This window comes from Aedes aegypti, chromosome 2 (assembly GCF_002204515.2).
Source record: "Aedes aegypti strain LVP_AGWG chromosome 2, AaegL5.0 Primary Assembly, whole genome shotgun sequence".
NCBI lineage: Eukaryota > Metazoa > Arthropoda > Insecta > Diptera > Culicidae > Aedes > Aedes aegypti.
In genome coordinates, this window is record NC_035108.1 from 406,793,395 (window position 1) to 406,814,176 (window position 20,782).

The window sequence follows — 20,782 nt, forward strand, 5'->3', positions numbered from 1 at the left end:
TCTGGACGTAACGCCAGAAAGAAGAAGAAGACATATAGGCCACTTGTGCAATTAAAAATGTAAATATATCGCTTATACAGCTCGGACTCGATTATCCGGAGTATCGATTTATGTTTCACTCCGGATTATCGAATCCTCCAGATAATCGAATCACTAAAAAAAACTAAAATCCTCCAATAAGAGAACTTCAATATTATCTTTTTTTCTTTGTTTTATTGATTTGATGCAGTGGCGTAGCCAGCTTGTTCAGCTAAAATGTAGTGTATATAGGCTCTTTGCAGCTAACTTTATTATTTTCAGCTGACTTAAAGATGTAAGAAAACATTGAAACAATTATCCAAAAATTAGAGAGATCTAATCTTTCAACTCATTTTCCTACAAATATGAAAAATGTGACTTAACTCATTCTCACTTAACACCAACCAATTGTCAGGCCGTTTGCTGTGTTATTTGCTGAACTGAAGTGTAAGGTCAAAATATGGGTATCTGTAATCAAAAGATATTATTTTTTTAGACACAATTAAATAGTATATTACGAATTCTGGTCTCCATCCTACCAGGGAGTGAAATTATCTGTCACGGTGATAATCATAAGCCTATCGCTCAAGCCGATTTTCCGGCGAAAAGAGACGTGCGATAATATCCTACCCGTCCAGTACGAGGGATTCCACGGAGGCATGCAAGTCGATTCTGATCGACCATTTTAAAAATATCTGAAACTTTGCACAGTTTTTCAGTTCCATCTAAATGGTCATTTTCCGATATCAATTCTTCAAGTTGAGTCACGACTTACTTTTCAAAAGGGTGTATGTGAAAATGGTTCAAAAATATTCAAAAAGCTGCACAGGAAAAACGGTTCGTTCGATTGTTAGACAACTAAAGAAACAAAGTTAGACAGCTAAATAAAGATTCCAAAAAAAAATACACACAGTAAAAAAATTTTTTTTTTGCATTAAAAACATAATTTTTGTCACAAAAACTCAAATATCTCAAAACCCTATCGGAATACCAACGTAATTTTTTGATCCATGGTAATTATATTAGCTATCTACCATAAAAATTTGGTGATGGTAAGCCAATAAACAAAAAAGTTATGACATTTCAAATATTTCACAAATTTGACACTTAGTGAAAAAAATTTTTTTTTTTCATTGTTAATTTATTTTAGGACCGCAGTTTGTTGCTGAATTTTTTGTTAAGGATACCACATGAGGTTAACAAATTGTTTTCATGATATTTCATTTAATTATTCATAACTATTATAGCATCTATTAGAAAGTTAGACGCGATCCAGTGTTGTGATCTAAAGTCTTGATAGTGTCATATTTTTTATTGTACGTAACTGAAGAAAAATTCTCTCAATAGTGTTGAAACCTTCTGATAAAAGAAACCTATAAGAAATCTAATATTGAAGACAAAAGCTACAAAAAAAGTTTTCTATACAGGTATACGACTAGTTTACCTGCAAAAAGTTTACCTCGTAGAGAACAAGGCGGGTCTATACCCAGGTGATCTAGTATACGTAAAGCAGGTCGGTTTTCTCGGCGCTGGTTTTCTCCACAAAGTTAAAATCTGATTACACCTGGGTATAGACCCGCCTTGGTAGAGAATATACTTTGTTAATCATATTTGGGAGAAAGCGAGTAACTTCAACAACATCAAAAACATGATAGGTACATACCATGAACATACTCACGAAAAAGCTAAAAATATACTACCACTATGGTTATAAAAGATTTAATTGTAAAATTTTTCTTCAGTCAAGCAAACGACACCAAACTAGTCAGTAAAAACTTAAAAGTGATTTTGTTTATTAAAATCTAAAATCTGTTTGCAGAAAAAAAGTGTTCGAAAGAGCTACGAAATCTCACCGAAAGCACCATAGATAAACTGAAAGCGGCTGGTTATGCTCCAATGTCTACATTGAATACAAATTTACGCATTTGTACGTCCTGCCGTTTAAACGTTGACAAACGGGCAATCTGTACATCATCGGTGGATCAGGTTGCAGGAAGTTCGAAAACAACAACAACTGAGGAATTACTAGATGCACCGACAACAACTGAGGAGTTACCAGAAGTACCAAGTGCAGATAGTCTTGCCACGGTACCATCAGCGACATCTGTTTCAACAAATCAATCAGAAGATGAGTGCATCCAGAAGGTCAACATCGAACGCTTCAACGAAGGGATAGCTGGAATAAAAGTGACTCCGATTAAATGGACGAAGATGGGTTACGTCAATTATCCCGAGAAAAAATACCGTGAAATCAACGAAGCTGTACGAACAAACCTCTTCAAATTAGGACCTGAGGATGTGGAAAATACAGATTACGATGAGGTAATTATGAATATGAAGGAAAGGTTCTCGAATCTAGCCACGACAAGGAAAGAAAAATTATTGATTTTGTCGATGCTGCCAAGCTCGTGGTCTATTCAAGACGCCATTGATGAGTTCAAAACCAATAGAAATACAGCAAAAAAGGCAAAACAATTCAAAAATAACTGTCTTGCAACCAAAAATGCTAGGTCGAGTACTTCATTAACAGATGAGACAAAAGAAAAAATAATTCAATATTTTGAAGACGATAAAGTAAGTAGAGCTATGCCTGGCCAAAAAGATTATGTATCTGTAAAAAAAGATGGAAAGCGTCAAGCAATCCAAAAACGATTAATGATGACTACTTTGAAAGAAGCTTATACACGCTTCAAGGAAATTAACGAAAATATTAAGGTAGGTTTTTCCTCATTTGCAAGCCTTTGTCCAAGGCAATGCAAGCTTCTATCCAATTCATGAACACATAATGTTTGTGTGTGCACAACACACGAAAATATTAACCTAATCTTACATAGTTTGAAAAGAATCAATTTATCAAAGGATATTAAAATGTTAACCGGTAGCCTTTTGTGTGAAAATACAACATCAAATTGCTATCTACGATCTTGTTCGGATTGTCCAGATTCTTCATCATTGGAAAATACTTTATTCGCTGAGTTTGAAGAAAATTATATTGATCAGTTATCATTTGAGCAATGGGTTACCACGGATAGGTGTGATCTAGAAACTATTGTAAAACCTGTAGATGAGTTTGTGTCATTTTTTTGCTTGAAATTAGAAAGTTTTATTCCTCACGACTTTATTTAAACAGAGCAATCCCGCTTTTTTAAAAAATACGAAAAATACATTACAAGATGGTGAATTTTTAGTCATTTGTGATTTTTCTGAAAACTATAGCTTTGTATTGCAAGATGAAGTGCAGTCCCATCACTGGAACGTACAACAAGCTACAATTCATCCATTCGTTATTTATTTCAATGGAAGTACGCAAATTGAACATTTTAGTTTTATTGTAATTTCCGAAGATTTAAGACACGACTCAGTATCTGTAAATTTGTTCATTGTCAAAATGATTAACTTTTTACGCGTTGATAAGGATAAAGAAATCAGAAAGATATATTTCATGTCTGATGGAGCAGCATCGCAGTACAAAAACCGTAAGAATTTTTCGAGCCTATGTCAATTTAAATCAAAGTACGGAATTGATGCAGAATGGCATTTCTTTGCTACGTCACATGGCAAAGGTCCTTGTGATGCTATTGGAGGAACCATAAAGCGCATGGCCACAAGAGCAAGTTTAGCCAAAGAACGTGAGCATCCAATTAAAACTGCAAAAGAACTATTTGATTGGGCGAATCGCAGAAAAGAAGAAGATTTAACAAAATTATCATTTTGTTTTACTACTACTGAAGAGTACGAATTAACGGCATCAGAGCTCAGCGAGCAATATAATAACGCGAAAACGATCCAAGGAACCCAACAATTTCACTGTTTCATTCCATTGTCAGAAAATAAAATTAAAGCAAAACTATACTCGAACTGTACTGATAATGATGCAAAAGTGTTCGATATTGTAAAAAAAATTGAATAAACAATAAATAAATAAAAAAGTATTAATAAAATGTTTTCATGATCTCATAACGCATACCCAAATCCAAAACTTTTAAAGTTTATATATAACATTTAGAAACTCATCGATCATACTCTAAAAAAATATCCTGGTAAAAAAAAAAATTATTTTCGTGTAATCTGTTAATTCATATTAATTTATACATATATACATATACATATAATATTTATACATATACATAATATTTATTCATATAATATACATAATACTAATGAATACATGAAAACGACTTATTTAATTCACGCAAGGCCCTTAACAATAAAATCAGCAAAAAACTGCGGTTCCCGTAATAATTTACACCGAAAAAAAAAATTTTTTTCTACTAAATGTGAAAATTGTGACATGTTTGAAATGTCATAACTTTTTTGTTTATTGGTTTACCATCACCAAATTTTTATGGTAGATAGCTAATATAATGGACCGTTTTCCCTCAAAAAAATACGTTGGTATTCCGATAGGGTTTTGAGATATTTGAGTTATTGTGTCAAAAATTATGTTTTTAATGCAAAAAAAAAATTTTTTTACTGTGTGTATTTTTTTTTTGAATCTTTATTTAGTTGTCTAACTTTGTTTCTTTAGTTGTCTAACAATCGAACGAACCGTTTTTGCTGTGCAGCTTTTTGAATATTTTTGAACCATTTTCACATACACCCTTTTGAAAAGTTAGTCGTGACTCAACTTGAAGATTTGATATCGGAAAATGACGATTTAGATGGAACTGGAAAACTATGCAAAGTTTCAGCTCAATAGAAAAAAATGAATTTAAAAATTTACCAAATTTTGGTGCTGTTGCTTGGAATCACTCTATTGCGAGAGTGTGCTCTCACGAGATCTGCAGCAGCGAATTTATATTACCGTGAGGGACCGAAATCCGTACAGCACCGAAATCCGTACACTTGACCTAAATATCATTATTTTGCTATTTAAATGGCTAAATATGCAGTATTTTATGGACACATCTAATCACAATAAGTTATAAGTTGCTGGTAATGCCAACTGTATATAAGTAGGCCATGATTTGAAAATTATAAAAATCAAAACGTGATCGCTTGCCATTGTGCTGTGTGGTTTGCTTGCCTTCTTAGCGATTTGCTAACAAAAGTGGATAAAGTTTTCAACAGATTAACAGTAAAATTCCTATATTTTTTTGAGCTCGCTGCTTATCAAGATGTCTTCGAATAGTAAGTATTTGTTATTCCAATGCAGTATATGCTGTTTCTTACCAATGCAATAACTATTTTTGAGGTTTATTGTATTGTACGGATTTTGATTCATATTTTCAATTCGAATCTAAATCCGTACACAGGAAAAGTTTAACATATTTCATCATGTTCTAGCCAAAACAAATGATACAATGAAGCCCAAATATAGCGCTTGAGATTGGAAACAGCCGTTGAAGCAATGCCCAATGGCCAATCATTCCGGAAAGCTGCGGATGCTTTTGGTATACCGAAGACCACTGTCAGAGATGCTGTTATAAATCGGGACGCCCAAAAAAAGAAGCTCTCACAGTTTTCCCAACCGATGAGGAAGCCGGAATTGTGAACTGGATCCTTGCAACGGCCTCAGCAGGATTGCCGGTGGGTGAAAAGCAGGTGTGTTAAATCTATCGATTTTGGTGACGTCTGTTTATTCATGCATTAATGTGAAGGTAATTTCGTACGTCACTGCTGTTATTCACATACAATTTACGGTACACGATATGCTAATGCAAAATGCGTTATTTTGCGTAGAATTACAATCTATGAAAGTACTCTTAGAACACAAAGCTGAGAATGAAGCGTTGTCCAATTTGGTATGTAATGTCAGTAATAGAGAGAAGAAGATAAAAATGCCATCTTTAGCATCCAGGTTTTGAGTTTTAAGTAGCTGTACGGATTTCGAATCACAGGTGTACGGATTTTGATTCAACCTTATTCAGGTGTACGGATTTCGATCCAAGGCAAGTCATTTTTATTTTTATTTTTAATGATTTCTACTCAACTTTTAGATCTTGATGTGATTATTTACATCTAAAAAGATGTTAAGGTAACAGAAAAAAGGCTGATCGGTTCTCTATACAAACCCACACATTTTATTCAAAGGCTTTTATTCGGCTTAGTGCTTAGGTGTACGGATTTCGGTCCCACACGGTATCACCAGCAACGAAAAGTTGGCTTCGTTCTTTTCTTCTCTTGTTTCGTCGTTTTGAGTGTCCTTCGTTTCGGCATGTAGCTTTTATATACCAAATTTCTCTCACTCTTCGTTCAGCTGGCGTGGTCGAGAGGGTATGGTGCCCGCACGTTTTGAAAACGTTTTTGCTCATGGGCATGGGTTCGAACCCCATCGACGGCAAACATTTTTGTTATTTCCCGTCTGATAATTATCGCGATAAGTTCGCAAAATCTGTTTCTCGCGCAGATAAAGGCGGCAATTAATTGTCGGGTTGCTTGAAAAATGCCTATTTTCGTCTCATTTCCGCGATAATTTCATTCACTGCATCCTTCTCACAGGCACTAGCAATCTCAAGGATTTAGTGTAAAGCTAACAAGCTCGTAATCAATATATAATTACTAACTGAGAGTTTATTTTTTACGGTCCATTGATCATTTCACATTCCTATATCAAGAGCAAGTACTCTGATGATACGTTATGCTCTGGAAAATCGCAGATATACTTGATCAGCCCAATATGAATCCACTATCCTTAGCATGATCTTGCTGATTAGCAGCACGTTCATTGTTTCAGATATTTGGGCCACAAGTACCTTTGCTATCAGGAAATCCACAGGATCAACTACAGATGTTTCATTTCTTTGAGGATTTTCGTCAGACAGTCCATTTAACGCTACACGCTTAAGGCGAAGATCACGATTATAGTAAAGAAGAAATTTGATACATTATAATCCGCTACGAAAACAATTTTCTTACATAATCAAATAAAGGCCTCTTCTACCAACAATGCCTCGTATCTGGTGATGAGAAGCTTGAGTTGTTCATGCACCCTTATATCATTCATAAGTAAAGTGGTAGGTTAACTGGACTCTAAGGTATATCTTAAAGACAGTTTGAGTAATCGTGAATAATAACAAACAAGCATATAATCCAAATCACTCACATAGATTTAGATCACTGAAACCTGTCAATTCAGATTTCAACAACAATCATCAACAAACATTGAAAACTAATTCGTTATCTGTGATTAGAATTGAGATTGCGATTGTATATACTCAAACACATGAGATTGATTGGAGAGGAGAGTAATTATAGAATCATTTCTATCATTACTCTCTCCACACGTTGTGTTATGTATTTCGGACAGACGATCCAAATCTCAGTAACCAATTTCGCATCCCAAGCCTTACCTTCCTTTAACCTTCAGGCAGCAATAACTGAAGGAAACCTAAGCAAATAGTTTCCGCGTAAAGCTACACTTTTCCTGGCACAATTTCATCCTCCCAATCTCACACATATGGGCGTATATGACAATCGTAGGATTTTCCTATTACCTTGAATTATGGGTGGTATCCTTTCCTTGGTTGTATGGTTAACACTTCAGCAAACCACAAGTGGTGGGTCATTTGTTTTATTTCTAATGAGGCTATAGTTCGATAAGATACACTTTTGCTGCTGTCACAACTCTGAACATCTATTTACTGCGCGTTGGTTTGGTGTCAGTTTTCCCACATTTTTTCCACCAAAACCGACACCGAAGGAGCAAAAAGAGGAGATGGTTTTATGTGCTATCGTATATCGGATTTTTCTTACGTTAATTAAATTACAGCTTCGATCCAACGTTGAACGGCTATTGGCGTTTTTTCACACTGATGTTCACTTAACATTTATGTGTAGAGCACAGCATAAATTTCACTTTTGCAACTTTTATTTCTCTAATTGATTAAATATGACACTCATATGTTATAATGATTTTTTCAACTAACGATGCAACATAGGAAAAACCCCACAATTCTTGAATTAACAACAGCCCCGCCGGGCTCCGATTTTCAACAAATCACACAAACTTCAACTAATAACAACTGTAAAGATGCTGCCTTCCTTCCAGATTTTCCCTCCAGTCAGAGGAAAAATTGCACAATATCGAATATTTGCTTCTGGATCTTCTCACACCTTCTTTTTTTTCTTCGCACCCGGAGCAGAAACGGAAAAACCGTAGCACTAGATAGCGAATGAAAAAACACAATAAGGCTAGTCGGTGGAAAGCAGCCCCTTAGAACCTGTGATGGCGATTCTACTTTGGAGGAAAATTGCCTCTCTGGCTCTCTGGGCGCTCCTCGGTCCGAACGCGTGGTTAGCCACCTATATTCTCCCGCTCACGGTGCTGTTGTCGTTTAGTCTCCACTCGCCAAATATTCTTATGTATTCAGAAGGCGATCTCCGCGTAAGCTCCATCATGGGACACCCGCTTGATAGTACATCTGGGAGGGGAGAGATGTTTATGTTGCTTTATTTTGGGACTACTTTCGTCTCAACACGATACAAATCTCCATTCGTATGCTATGATTTGCGATGATTTGAGATTTGTTGTTGCTCTCTTCTCTTTCTTTTTTGTAGTAGAAAATTCTATGCTAAGAAAAGACGACCACGAGTCTCCATCAACACTTGTTTCTTCGAAGTGTTGGAAGAAATTTCTCGAGTAACGTGACGTAGAAAATGCGTTTCTGTTGAATAAATTGCGTATTCTACACGATTAGTTATCTTCTAACTCAGTGCTCAATAATATTACACTTCACGCGGTACAAATCGAGAAGAACTATGAAACGCGAGTTCTGTTTGTTTTCAGACTTTATTGCAGACTGTTTGGATACCGACCATAGTATTCTATTTATAGTGGGCTCTTCCCTATAACCGTGGTGTGAATGTTCTAGTACTTCGCGTGCGTTCTATATTTTTTATGCACGTATATATATTTTTTCGAAAGTGGTATTGCAAAATTTTCTAGAAATATCTAGAACGAGCGATTATTAATAAGCCACATCATTGGATTGTGCGCCGAATTATATCGATAGTTTACCGATAGATAACGATAACACAGCTGAATGGATTCGTGTGTCGAGTGCGCTTATTGAGAACATCACATTCGGACCTGTTTATAAACTATGTTGGCTTTCAAGGAGAGTGGAGTGGATTCGATAAAGTACACGTTTGTCTGCTGATGCAGAAAGAGCTTAACCTGGGAGGGAGGCACCGATACTACACACGAAATATGACACAACACTTTTCCAAATTGCAAGATAACTCCCGCTCGCCAACGACAATCAAGGCAGGCTTGGGGAAAATCGCTAGTTTTCTTTTATTGTGTACCTTCGATCTTTCTGGACAAACTCGGAAAAAGGGCCATAGTTTTATGTGCATTCAATTTTATTGATGATTGTAAAACAGTAAAAAGATGCGTGTTTCATTACTTTATATTCGATCAAATTAGAAGGTAATATAGTGGCATTGCTTTTGGGTGTTGCAGGAATTGATTTTCAACCGACTGTTGTCAACTTTGTTGGAATGCAAAAATTTGTTTTGATCAATTACGCGCTTTTATCAAGTTTGTCCATTCTTCAAGATCTGGGCTCACAGTGACAGTTCGTGACAGCAGAATCTCGGCTCACTATGACGTACATAAATTTTGTATCGGTTTCTCCCTCCCAGAGCTTAACCAATAGGCTTCTATTAGAAATCATCGCTTGCTTGCACAATTCAGCAAACATTTCGTATTATTTTTTGGCTTGCTACTCTGCTTTAACTTTCACCAAAGACGAAAAAAGACTTTCGTCTTCCTAGCAATTGCCTAAAAGTAGTTGAGGAGTGGAGGTGATAGAATCAAATCTAGAAGATTGAGAAAAGTACTGCGATCTGTAAAACATATGTAAGTACCGAATAACCGATTGTAGTACTAGAAGTATTTTCATATACTGTAATACATTATAGTTCAATCTCCCTTACTCGATATTACGTAGGGGAACTTACGTATTGTCGGCAGCCTAAGCAGCTGAACTTTTAAGAGGGCAATTTTACGCAACAATTAGCAGGAGACACCTGAACTACACTTGAGCACTCTTCATTTGAACAACAGAATTGCAGTTATAAATAAAATAGCAGAGAGTCAAATTGAATACACAACGCCACTAAATTTATGCAGACTGAGGCACCGTCCACAAATTACGTAACGCTCTAGGGGGAGCAACTCAAACACAAAATTTATTATTTTTTATGCAAAGACCGTTGCGGAGGGGGGAATGGTCGAAAATTGTTCATTTTAACGTTATGTCATAAATGAACGCTGCCTAATTTCGTTTTCATTTATTTCATCAAATATTTTTTGTATTCAATTTCGGCTGTAAAAATTGCCATGTCATGGTTATAAACTTGCAGCAAGTGCGAATCCAACCTAGAAGTTGCAGCGTGACGTCATGACGTTCATAATATTGTGCTATGCAAGAAAAATCCACGGAACACGATTATCGGATTACTTGAATTTCAGAGTTGCGTTTGAATGGGTTACATGCATGCCCCTTTTCACTACTCACACTATTATTTATTAAGGTGCGGCTAATTTTTCAAAAGCTCTCAAAACCAAAAATTCTTGTACCCTTATGAACTCAAATCATATTAGAAGAGAAACCTCAAAGTTTGAGCAAAAAATATTAAGATTTAGCCTTCAGTGAAGGCACTATAACTTCGGTTTTTTTTACCAATTCTGAAACTTTTAGCATCATTATTTTCAAAGTTAAATTTATGAAAACTTTGTAGAACATCAATTTTTTCTTAAATCGGAACAATTTTTGTTAAAAGTAGTTTTCTCGAAATTTTACTTCATTTTATTGAAAAATTCACACGAATTTTTGGTCTTGAGAACTAGTAAAAGCTAAAAGGTAACGCAAAATTGAAAATTCTACAGGCTCTTTTTACATTTTTTTTTCACGTTCATGTTATTCTCAGTGTATGAGACAATCAGAATTGGCCCTTTACAAATCAATTCACTTATGATTTGACACAAATACATCATCTTCTGATTGCCTGTAGAAGAACAGGAGTGTTGCCAAAATAGTTAACCTATTGAAAAACGTATATTTTATATGTTTCTCAGTATATTGAAGTTTATGCGCTACAATCTTCAGATAAGGAAAGTATTGAAAGGCTCAATTATTACCAATGCATGTTTACCTATGCCTAATTCCAATGAATTAATTAGTTGTGTTCGATTTTTTCAATGAATTTAAATAGTGAATAAACACACCGCAATTGAATATGGTTTTCTGGCAACCTATTCCCGAAATAAAAAGTGATTGCCAAGGAAAGCAAAGTGCATTAATTTTAATTTGTGATTTAAAGCATAAAAATTCAGTATTTTCGAGTGCTTCATAGACAAATCAAAAGTTTAATAGTGCATGAGTGATCGGTCCGCAGCTTTTGTGACAGATTGGTATTGGAACGGAGAATTGGACATTGCAAAGTGGTGAGTTTTTCTCAAGCTGTTCTTGTGTTGTTTTATTCGGCAGCTCACAAATGACGATAATTTCGTAAGCATTTATTTCATTCAATGATAAAACCCATGTTATATAATATTTTTGTGAAAGATGCGGTTTACACGGAAGATTATAGTTCAATGAATATATTGAGTACATTGAAGGCAACTCTTGTTCCGTAGATAAATTTTAACAAGGACGATAAGTGAGTGCTGCCGAAAATACCCTCAGGGTGCCGAAGCCATCATTTACCCTATCTCGATATCGAGTTAGAGGACCATAGTGAAAGTTAGTGTTTACGGCTCAATGGTTCCTTGGATTGCGTTTGCACTGGTTTTGTGTTCTGTAACTTAGTACCGTAAAACGGGGTAACTTTGATAGTTTTTTTTTAAGAAAACTTGAATATTTATGCATGCTGATTCAAAGAATTATAGTTTATATTTTTAAAACAAGTACTGGCATCCTAGCTCTCGATTGCAGTCGATAGATTACCGAAGGATTTATTTTGAATGGATATATAATTTTCCACATAATCGAAAGTTGGTTTTCTGTTTTGGGGTAACTTCGATAATGGAGCATAATTCAAACAAAATAGAATGAATAATGAACATTTGTAGGGCATTGCATACCTCTAGGCGTTTAACGTTGTATGGAAATTTCTGACCTATATTACAAAAATGGTCTCAGTTTGTGAAAATGCTTTTCGCTAAGCGATTTGAGACCGTATTCAAGTTCTATGATAATTAGGCTGTCAAAGATAAGTGGCCAACTATTCAAAACTACATCAAATAGTGAGCGTAGAACAGATTGTTTGTAAGCGTTTCGAAAATGCTAAAATTGTGTCAATTTTTAATATTCGTATAAAAAGCCTCAAATGTTCTTGATTCAAATGAAAACCGCTCTTACATGGAGTGTCATACTAATATTATTTAGTTTTGCATTCGTTTTGCTTAACTGATTAACAGAAATTATGATATTTCGTTTAGTATGTGGTGGGTTACGCACTATCACAGTTACCCGCATTATCAAAGATACCCCGTTTTACGGTACCTCCTTAATTCAATGTTTCCTTCAATATCCAGTTATGTAAAATTGACTGTAGTATATGATTCACATCAGTACTTTCACGTTTGATCATCTCACGTTTGTCCTTCAAGATTATAGTCCATTCTTATCCCTGGTTCAGACCCAAATGGCGAGCTTTGAAATCAAATAGACCACCGAAATCAGTACAATAGTGATGGAAAAAATGAACAGGAGTTGTAAAATGAACACCGTTTCTTATTTCAATGGATTTTGATAACGTACGGACGATTCAGAGCATAAATCAGAGTGTTATGGTCGATACGGAGGTCAATTGAAGTGAATATATCAACGAAAATAACATTTTAGAAAACCGTGTTTTAAACAGTTATAAGGTTTTCAAGGGGCTCCGCAGCTTGTAGATTGAAGCGCCCATCTAGCGAATAGGGAGCCGTGGGTTCGATCCCCACATGAGCACGTGGTTTCTTTTCGCAGTTTCAATTTAAATTTGTACATTTGACATGTGTTTCATCTTATCTTGTAACAGCTAACTTCATTTGACTGGAATTGCCTAGAACTTGACAATTAATTAACTGCACGTTTGAAAATTAGAAGAAGCGTAACTTTTAGCTGAGGTCTTGAGGTTTTTCATTGAGATGAATAATATCTTCTTCTTGGCATTGACGTCTTCACTGGGACAGAGCCTGCTTCTCAGCTTAGTGTTCTTATGAGCACTTCCACAGCTATTAACTAAGAGCTTTCTTTGCCAATTGACCATTTTTGCATTCGTATATCGTGTGGCAGGTACTGTGTTTACAGATTCATTACGAAATTTGACTCGAAATAGACCGTTCCGAAGGCTGCCTGGTTCCATAAAATGATGTTACAACATCATAATGATATTCTCAAAACCAATTATTGAAACATAAAAAAATAGAATTTTGACTTTGATGCCAGAAACGGAATTCAGGCTTTGGAACATTTAACGATGATTGACACACGAGCCATAATTTTAACCCATTTATCCGCCTGCATTCACACAACACGCATGAATTTTATTGGTCGTGGAAGAAAACGAGCCAGGAAAGAAAATAAGACAGAAACACACCACCTATCTTTTTGGAGCCGGAGAAACAATATTGTTGCGATGAATTTGTGGTGAAACTGGCAACACTGAGCCGTTTGCATATAACTTTGTGAAAATGTTTTGAATTGGATTAGTTGTATCCCAAGTAACCATAAGCACTAATAATAAGCCCTTAATCAGCATCATAAATGCGTACATGCATTATAATAGCACCACAAATGCTTACACACCCTATAACAGCACTTCCGCTGCATAGAAACTCTATTACAGCATCATTAATGCTTCTAAGCCTGATGCATACGGGCATTAAATAAGCACTATATTGGCTCTATATTCGCATACAGGGCCTGTTTAAATGCCATCCAGTGTCTTGACAGATATACCACGTGCTTTGCGTTTACATATAGTGGTGAGAGGGAGTCAAACATAAGTCTTCTCACTACTACAATTGCAGCTTTTATGACGGGGAAAAGTGGTGGTTAAAATTGGTCACTTTTCTTTCCAATACTATTCATCTTATGTGGGCGAAGGAGCAAAGGAGCAGAACTTCAACAACTCAACAATACAGGTGTCGCAGGTTCGAGACGCAAAATGAGGAATTTCATCATCATAAAACAAGGATCAATATGTGGCAATTTCAAGTCCTCAAAAGGATTAAAACCACCAAAATGAATAAGTCTGATACGGAGAAGTACTATCTCAATCATTTTATTACATTTTGCATACTATTCGAGGTTTCAATTTTCATTCATTTATTTATTTACCTCGTGTACCAGCTGCTTGGCCGCATACGCGAAAGCTCTCTGGCTGCGTACGCGAAAGCACAAAATATTCGCCCGAAAAACCTGGCGAAAACAACTGACGTTTCTCACGTGGTCTTATATCAGCACTAGTGATGCCGAGAAGCACGGTTATATCTTCGCATTATAATGGCACGCTATTTCGCCTTTTCTGGCATTATAATAGCATTATATGCGTACCGTAAAACGGGGTATCTTTGATAATGCGGGTAACTTTGATAGTGCGTAATCCCCCACATACTAAACGAAATATCATAATTTCTGTGAATCGGTTAAGCAAAACGAATGCAAAACTGAAGAATATTAGTATGACACTCCATATAGAAGCTGTTTCCATTTGAATCGAGACCATTTGAGGCTTTTTATACGAATATTAAAAATTGACACAATTTTAGCATTTTTGAAACGCTTACAAACAATCTGTTCACGATCACTATTTGATGTACTTTTGAATAGTTGGCCACTTATATTTGGCAGCCTAGTTATCATAGAACTTGAATACGGTCTCAAATCTCTTAGCGAAAAGCATTTTCACAAACTGGGACCATTTTTGTAATCTAAGTCAGAAATTTCCACATAACGTTTAACGCCTATAGGTATGCAATGCCCTACAAATGTTCGTAATTCATTTAATTTTGTTCGATGCATACTCCATTATCAAAGTTACCCCAAAACAGAAAACCGACTTTCGATTATATGAAAAATTATATATCCATTCAAAATAAATCTTTTGGCAATCTATCAACAGCAATCGATAGGTAGGATGCCAGTACTTGTTTTAAAAATATAAATTATAATTCTTTGAAACAGCATGCATAAATATTTAAGTTTTCTTCGAAAAAACTATCAAAGTTACCCCGTTTTACGGTATATAAAACTGACAAGCATCAAATGATTACCCTATATGCGCATATAATGCTGTTACCGTGCCGCATTATCGTGCTTACTGGTTACTTGGGCAGTTAAATCACGGCGACTATTAGTCGTTCTCACCGTAAAAAAATCGCTCTGATTTGGGGAAACCTTTATGCTTAGACTGACTACTCATTTCAATGGTTGCTATTCCGTGATTGACCGAAGTCAGTGAAGATGCACAAAGAATCAACTAAAAGTTCGGCTGGGATTGGCCATAATCTTCCTCAGTGTGCACAATTCAGTGCCTCTTTTTATACAGGATCAATGACGGCGCTGGCCACGTCCGTACAGCCAGGTGGGAATGGGGGAAGAAATATATGTGTGTAACCATTGCTATTTGAAGACCGTATTTTTAAACTCTGCATCTCCACAAAGGTTACTGGGAGAGATGTTTGTTAGTGGGGAGGATCGTTGGGTCACAGGATTCACTTTGATAAGTTATTAGACCATGATAAACAATTATTCGTGAGATAAAAACATGCTTATAAACATATTTTCAATTGATATGAAAAATTTACAAGTAGAAGAATATGATGTCGGCACTTGAAGTGACGAACCATTCAAAGTTTGTTAAACAAATAGTTAAACGTAACATTCCAAGCAGTGTTGTTGATCGGCGAGAGAATCAACGAGAGCCAACGATAATTATTCTCTTTTTCACCTTCCCTCTTCCCACCGGGTGGTAGGAGAAGCAGCGCATGGGCAAGTCAATAAATGAACGGATTGTGTCATTCGGTTGACTTGTTCATTTTCTTCTCTTCTTGCAAATGAACAAAGATACACAGCGTAGCCGATTGATTCATGCCATGATAGCGGCTGCATACAGATCGCATACAGGAGAATCGCCGCCCGATAATTTTCAAAAAAGAGAGGGATTTTACTCATTTGATCGCAATCATTCCATGGCGGTTTTCGCATTATTCGTACCTATTGCGATACTTTTTTTTATTTGCTATGTTGTTCGTTTTGGACACGGCTCGCACCTAGGAAGATCCATCTGGCCGTTTGCAATGCATTTGCAATTCCGACAGCTTGTGCGTGCGTATAATTGACTTTCTTACAACACAAATTCAACAACGCTGCAATTCTCACCCCTTTATAATGCTTTTTGTATGTTAATTTGACAGTATTGTATTAACTTTAATATCACAGACAAACAGACGTCACACTCTCATCATTGTCCATCGACCACCTTTTTAACGGTTGATTCAAAAATATGGTAGGTGGCCAATCCGCCACCCGCAGCGCTCGCATCGTTTTTGTTCGCGTTTGACGTTTACACACTAACGCCATCTGTTGGCTCGTCGGCCAAACACACCGATTTTAACATTGGGCGTACATGTCCTCGTGACTATGATTTTGATCGCGATTTGTTCTAAGTGTTACGTCTGTTTGTCTGTGTTAATATCATGAGGACAATCATTTGCCGCTTCCTTCAGCGTAGAGCATAAATGCAGTTAAATTATTTTAATCCGAAACAGTTGAAAAAGATTTTATAACCTATGATTTAAATACTGCAGAAGAAGACATGAGGAATCTTTGATAGTATTTGTTACACAGCAAATTTCAAGTTTAAACAGTTTAAATTCAAACATCAAACTGCAATACTTAATCGCACTATTTCGCATTCAACAAAGCGTTCTGCTTATTCAAAAGTTGAAGAAAACTGATTTAATTTCATTTTGTTTGTTAAATATCCAATTTTGCTTGGATTGTTTAGTAAAAAACGGGAGTTCAAATGATTTCTGCAATTTATTTCGTATTATTTTCACAATTTTCGTTTGCAATAAGGCGGCATCCACAAATTACGTAACGCTCTAGGGGGAGGGGGGGAGTAGGCTCAAGCGTTACGGCTCATACAAAAATTTAATTTTTTTCATACAAAAAGCGTTACGGAGGGGGGGGGAGGTGGTCAAAAATTTCCAATTTTAGCGTTACGTAATAAATGGACGCCGCCTAAGGGCCAAATTTTGAACGACCTACATCATAAAACTTTTGGAAGGGTGGACATTTTGAAATAAGTTACAAACATTTGAGTGAATTATAATACGGATTCAATGATTATACAGTCGACTCTCCACATCTCGATGTTCTATATCTCGATATCTCTCCCTATGTCGATGATTTTTTCGGTCCCTTCAATCTGCATACATTTTCACTTTCCATATCTAGATATCGAGATCCTTATCGATGTCCTTATCTCGATATCTTCCTATCTCGATGTAATTTTCATTCCCGATTTTCTCTTCGTATGTCGATATGCCCATTATCAAAGGTTACTAGACTAGATTTTAGGAATTCTAAACAATTTGCAAAGACGAAATGACGTCTGTTTGTTTTCAACTTTCCTAGTAACGAAGTGATATTCCTTAAAAATATGTTCTATGTCTCGATCTCTCCCTATCTCGAATCTCGGAATATTCGGAATATATATATTGCAATGATTTTTAGCAAAACGGCCGTAGAAATCCACTAGTGCCTAAAGTCACACAAAGGTTACGCACACTCTATGCGGCAAGAATTACACAGCGACGGATGAAGTATGTCGAATTCAAATTGCTGTTAAACTCAGAGAATAACTCAGATTAAACATAAACATTAATTACCATGCAATTCGATCAACCCATATGTTCTTTGTTTATAAATTGTCAAACGTTGTGCAGTCGGAAGGATTGCGTCCAGACCTATCGCAGGGGCAATGATGGAGTGAAATTTCACTAGTATCAACTTCATGTAGCTTAGCAAAAAGATGATGGTTAAGGCGAAGTAGGCCGTCATTGAAATTTGAACGCGTCGTTGATGATTGTTGCTAATTCATCTCACGATTTTGAATCAAAGAAATCTGTTGGTTTTGCACTGACACAGCTGAAAAAGTATCAGCATACTTTATGCATGTTAGCGCGTATTGTGATACCTTTTCAAGTCAATATAAACTGTCAAGACTGAGTTTTATCACATTGAAATGCAAGATGAAACATAATCATTGCTGCCAAAACGAATGACGGGCTATTTAGCCTTAAGACGAAGTAGGCTAGTTCATCTCACGACGAATTATTAAAAATCATTTGGTTTTCACTGACCTAACTGAAAAAGCATACTATCTGCATGTGAGCGCACATAGTGATGGTTTTCTGAATCAATATTAAATAAAACCTCTGAGTTTTATTAGTTTGAATTTGCGAGCTGCAAAGTCAACATGGCTGCCAGAACGAATGATGGGCTACTTACCCTTAAAAACGTGCAATGTTTCTTCTTTAAGTCAATACCTCTCCAAGTCGATGTTACCTAATTCGATGGGATCTGTTTCAGTTTCCTATAAAGGTTAATCGATATTTTCATGAAAATTTACAAATATCCTCCAAATGATAATATTTTTTTTTAAATTGAATGTTATGATTATTTTAATAAGGTACAGTGGGGGAAGTGTATCAGTGGGGTAATTGGATCATTCGTCAATATTAAGCATAAATACTTGAATATGTTAAATCACAGATGAATATGTTATCTGTGGTTAAATGTTTTCGCACCATTGCTTCATTTTAGGTTATATTTAGGGACAATGGAAATTCGCGATTTCGAGGAAGCCGCGAATTCCGCGAAATTTGGGCTTCGCCGCGAAATTCAGGAAATCAAACGAAATGCCGTAAAAATAGTTAAATTTGAAGAATTCGTATGCTAATCAAGGTAAATTCCAGTTTATTGCTTCTGAAAATGGTTTATTCATCTTGGAGTCGAAGTTCCATAAAAAAATTATAACTGTTTAGTTTTAACTTTGACGTTGTCCTGCTAGTTATTTTCATTTTAAATTTTGCAAAAACCACCCTTATTTCAAACATATAATCTAAATTTGTAAAAATAAACAATTGATTGAAATTCCATGAATTTTACACATATAAAGGCTTGTTCTTTTACTGAAAATGTGTATTTTTGTGTAAAGTATGGTCAAAAATACGGGGCCGTGACAAAGCCGCAAAATTTGTAATTTATCGTCAGAGTCACTCGCGAAATTTCAAGAATTTTGCCGCGAATTTCCATTGTCCCTAGTTATATTCTTACGCCCACACTGAAACTACTGCAAAACTGGTACTACACGTACACTAACACAAGCAAACTTGTTAGCGGCAAAAATCAATTAATTTGTGAATTGTTTTCCATCAATCAAAATCCATTGTACCTCGTCTAAAATCGAATACTATTAGTTTTTTCGACACATGATGAGCATTTAAGTTCTTATTAAATGAATCTCAAAGAAAAATATGTGATTTTTATGAATAAATACAGATATATTGTACATGGTACACTTACCCCTACTTTTTAATGGGGTGGGGCAAGTGGATCAAATATTATTATTATTTATTGGCAGACTGCTTACGAGATTTTTAATAAATTTGAATATCAGCAAATGTTCTTTTCCTTTAGTTTTATTCATTTCTAGCTTAAATTTGTCAAATTGATTATAGAAAGTTTAAATCAATCCACCTAAAAGTTTTTTAAAACTTTTTTGGTATAAAAAAATATATAAAAGAATAATAATTTCAAAATTCACACGAAGCTTTTCGTGGTTTATCTAAACTGAGTTGCAAAAGAGCAAAATATACTATTTTTTTAATAGAAGTATATAATCGTACCTTATTTGATTATATTAATTGTTCTAGACATATGATACAAATATATTCATAAATAGAATAAAAGGATTTCAGTTTGTTATTCAAAAGTAAATGTAACTAATATTTATAAACTGCGAGTGTTTTACGAAAACATCGTAAGGAATAATCCTACAATACTTATGTACAACTTATGTGTATAAATGGATGGATTTTCCCCAAAATATTCTAGTTACAATTTGTTTTGTTCGAATTAAAGTGGACTAATTTATACATATTTCTCATTATATTTTGATTAAATAAAGATACTTTTTAATTTTAAAGTATTAAAATGTTACATTGCTAGCACTAATAACAAGAACGAGAGTAATATCATTCCTACTATACATAATTTGTTATCCATAGAAAAAAGTTTGAATTACATAATTCACCTTAGCTGTACATAATAATGAAGTTGACTATTGATTTTTCTGTATCCACTTACCTCACGGTACCTTAGTTATAAAAAGGCTTATAACTCATTTCAGGGCAACAAAATTTGAAATTTTTGAATGCTGCTTAAAAATTGTCACGTAGATAAAAATGTTAAAATTTTATTATTTTGAATGTATTTTGTCAATATAATTAAAAGTTGAAGAATATTAGAAAGATTTGGAAAATATGTGTTCTGTATCTCGATACCAACCTAACGCGATTGTCCATTAAATATCGAGTTAGGGAGAGTTGATTGAAAAGTCAATTATCATGACAAACGCACGGTGACTAAACTTTGGAATTAGTAAATCACAATGAAAAATTCTGAAGGGAATTAAATGTTCTAGAAATTGAATTTGTCTACATTACATAATATCACAAGGTTTGAAAGTTTAATAACTGAAAATAAATATAAATCATGTTTACCACCACCAGTCACAATATTCTATTCCAATC

General features: G+C 35.2%; 1 protein-coding gene across 3 annotated transcripts in view; it reads right to left on the reverse strand.

Moving 5' to 3' along the window:
• The window catches only part of LOC5573818 (sodium-driven chloride bicarbonate exchanger), a 215,542-nt gene extending 206,779 nt beyond the window's left edge, over positions 1 to 8,763 (reverse strand). The window contains exon 1 of one of the 3 annotated variants that reach the window (XM_021847292.1): positions 7,714 to 8,763. The gene's annotated coding sequence lies outside the window, so the exon portion shown is untranslated. Of the gene's footprint in view, positions 1 to 7,454 lie in introns of all 3 variants that reach the window. The other 2 variants (XM_021847291.1, XM_021847301.1) reach the window with 2 other exon arrangements.
• Between the last annotated feature and the right edge of the window lie 12,019 nt (positions 8,764 to 20,782).